This window comes from Pteronotus mesoamericanus, unplaced genomic scaffold, assembly GCF_021234165.1.
Source record: "Pteronotus mesoamericanus isolate MK-2021 breed Mesoamerican mustached bat unplaced genomic scaffold, CSHL_Meso_final scaffold_167, whole genome shotgun sequence".
In the NCBI taxonomy this organism is placed as follows: Eukaryota; Metazoa; Chordata; class Mammalia; order Chiroptera; family Mormoopidae; genus Pteronotus; species Pteronotus mesoamericanus.
Window position 1 is genome coordinate 45,092,778 of NW_026555308.1, and position 3,727 is coordinate 45,096,504.

The following is a 3,727-nucleotide window of genomic DNA, read 5'->3' on the forward strand; positions in this document are numbered from 1 at the left end:
TAAATCCACAAATCTTATTGTATTGTCAGCGCCTGGAGAGAGGAGAAAATGTTGTTTGAACACAAACTTCATGTTAAAGATTTGTGTCTAAAATTACAGAAAACAAACATACAAAAGATGCAGGTTCACTGATAAAGGGTCTGCTCCCTGCCATCACTCTTCAGTGGTGTAATTGATTTGAGGAATCTGATTATTGCCTCCAGTGCAGGAAATGATTAAGCACAGGCAGCTACTTTTATTTCCATGGTTCACACTTCAAGTCAAATAGTCACCTGCTTCAGTCCAAAAGTGCTCTAACCAGTAACCTCTTTTTTATAAAGTATCCCAGTTTAATTATTTTGAAACTTATCTCAAGTGTTTAAGAAACACTGATCAGTAAGATTTATTTGGAAAGTAATTAAGAAAACTGTCCCAGTGGCATTTACATCTTTTTTATTTATTTATATTTTTAATTTTTTTTTATTGTTCAAATACACTTGTCTTCATTTTCCTGCCACCACATTTAACCATTTCTCAGACTGTGGTAATTTAGCATGTAAATAAAGAATCACAGGCCAGAACTGACTTTGAGGCATCATTGGTTTCATCTGCTATTCCACATTTGAACTGTGATATATAAGCAAAGCACTTAATAATTATTTTTAAAGTAAGTTTGGGTCACAATAGGAAACAAATAATAGAAAAATAAAATTAGTTGCATCAGGGAAAGGGGTGAAAAATTACAACTCCTGAGCAAAATAGGGTATTGTTGAAGGGCTCCAAATTTCATCACCAAAACAGAGTGACTGTTTTCTATTTCAGGTTCAAGTGTAACATACAATTTATATTTCCTTTTCAGATATTTGAAGTTAGAACGCTAAGTTCTACCTGTAGGATTTGAAAAGTCTACACATTTATAACCTAATGTTTATGAGTGAATAATAATAAAAACAGTTTTCAGCAATATTACTTTTCCTTTTTTTGATTGAATTACTTCTACAGCATCTTACAATTTTACAACTTAACTGACTGAGAGAGAAAAAATGATGCAGCATGAGGCACATTAACATGCTTTCGTTTTCAAGTACAACTCTGCTTTTTGTATGGAATTGTCTAGGCTGTTTTACTTTGCTTTTGTTTCTGCATTTCGATAAAAGTAAGATGCATTTATTTCAGAAGGAAAGGTGTATCTAACTGTACAGCTTTTCATCAGCATTCAGTTTAGCTGAAACATATGCTCAATTAATTTATATGGCCAAACTGAGGATTGCATATTCAGCTTCATTTGGATCTCAATTTTTAAAAGCTTAAGATTGAATAGAGTGCCTTTTCCTTTGTGTGTCTTGAGTTTGTTCCACCTTCCTACAATAAAAGAATCTCATTTTGCCCTTTATTTCAACCTAGAGGGTAGTAAGTCACTCCCTTAGGTGTAATAGCCAAGGCACTAACTGTGATTCAGTTAGCACGGTGATAATGATAACAATATCTCAGAGTCTTTTTCCCTAGAGACTCTCAAAGATACCGCCAGTACTCACTCTCCCATATTATGAGTTTCACAAACTGTACCTGAAAGTTTAAATGTAGCCCTAAGCTGAAAAGTATTTTTTTAAGTGGCACCTTGTTATTATTATAGCATACATCTATTCCCTGTGTGCCTTTGCAGTTGTCTCGGCTTATGACAACAACAAGTTTTTACAACTGTCAGCAAGTGCCAGCACAACTGGGAAAGGGCAAGTAAGAATGCCTTGTACTGCATGTATCAACAATATTACTCCCCATATTCTTTGGCTGTGAATAGTTATGGAGTAAATATATACTTAGTAGAGTCAAGTAGTGCCAGGAAAAATTATTGGGGTCATGAAAAACGGGACAGAGCTGAATGCTGTCAAGCTGTTTTATTGTATAAGGATAATCTGGCCTGTCATTTTTTGCTCAAAGCAATATGCCTTGTTAGTGTCCAGAAGCATTTCTAGATTTTTATTTACTGGATATATTTGTGTACCAGTTAACAGTAAATAGCATCTCTCTAATATTTCTTCTCTCATTCATTTGTTCCGTGGGGTGAAATGAAGAGGCACAACACAAACTGAAAGAAGGAAACATGAGTTTTTGAATAGCTCATCTCTGATTGGATATTATATTATTTTTAGAATAATGAAATCAATATGTGACAGAAGACAAATGCAGAGGTTAAAATGAAGTATTGGGAGTGTGTAAAACATTTAAATTTTTTTTCAAAATTAAGCCCTTTAATCTTGGATTGTCCCCAAAGCTTACTTTGGATTCAGGCACATTGGGAAGTGCCAGGGGAACAGTGGGTCAGTCGGAGATAGGAGAAGGGTCACAAGCAGTGCTTTCTGTTTCCCTAAGGGGAGGAGAACCAGCAGCAGAATGGAATACCGTTGGCTTTGCTGTGCCAAATGAAGAAAAGGAAGGGTGGTCAGCACAGAACCTGGGAGTGATTCTTGCACATTGAAGTGTCATGATGGCCTCAGTGGAGACTGCAGCCTCTGTGCCTTCCTGATTGACCTCTGCAAAGGACTTGGGCATGACCTTGGATAGAAAGAATTCTCTTCCACGTGGCATTCCAGAAAAGTCTGCCCTGTCCTTCCAAAAAGCATCAGTATGACCAGAGAACAAAGGACATCTTCCATGTGTAATTCTTCTTCAGTTTAAATGTAGGGAGGAACTCTTCTACCTTTTCTTCCGTAGTACCTGGCCTTGTCCATTTTATGAGTTTCTCATAAGTTCTTTTCCACCATTTCCAAACCAACATTTTCATCAGGAAGCATGATGATTATATTCAGCTCTTTGCCAATATGAGGCAACTCCAGATTTTTGGTGACAATTTCTTATATGTAGATCATATTCAAGGTAGATTTCTTAAACACCATTCACACAGGTTTATCCTTATTCTTGCTAACTTTAAATGGGCTTTCCTTGGTCTGTTGTTTGTTGAACTGATGATCTCAGTTTTCTTTGAAGCAGATGACATTCACAAGAACCAGGCAAGTAATGATTAACTAAATTTGGAGACAGGAACTCTGTAATTTTACCTTCTGTCTTATTAGCCACCAGGTGTTTATGTTTCCTAGCCTCCTCTGTATCTTTGAAGAAGTCGAGTTCTTTCATCTCTGCTTGGTAGAATTTGCAGCAGGAATTTTTGAAAGATGAGTTGAAATCATAAGACTTTTCTCTTAGGAACCTGTTGTCAATTCTAAGCAAGTACTGCATACCAGTCTTGTTAACTTCGGTGATAAGCAAAGGAAAATCTGATGGACATCTTCAGTTCCTACCAACACTTTTACATCAATAAAGCGCCTGGACCTTCTGGGCTGTGGCGTTTCCCTTTGCTCCCATGGAGACCATTGCAGGAGGAGGGGGTGCTCATGGTCAAGAAAAACGTTTTCCTAGTTGTCTTCACCCAGCGTTTTCAAAAAGTTTAAGGCAAAAGTGCCATTTGCTTTCAACAGAGTATCCATGATGATGAGTCCCAGAGCAGGCAGAGTGAGCAGTACAGCAGCAGCTAAAACATTTCTAATATCGGAAATTTTGGTGACTGAAAATAATGATCAAGATGTGTATGGAGGTGTTAAAGTTGCAAGGATTGTATATCAAATTGAACTATAATTAGTTCATTTTCATTATTAGACTACATTGAAGGTCATTATAGAATTTTTTAAAGGATTGCAGTGAAAACATTTTTTCTTTAATACAGGATCTGAGGTGAGTACCTTGCACATACGTG

General features: G+C 36.7%; 1 pseudogene; it reads right to left on the minus strand.

Moving 5' to 3' along the window:
• Positions 1-2,344: 2,344 nt before the first annotated feature.
• Positions 2,345-3,468, minus strand: LOC129083507 (serpin B6-like; annotated as a pseudogene).
• Between the last annotated feature and the right edge of the window lie 259 nt (positions 3,469-3,727).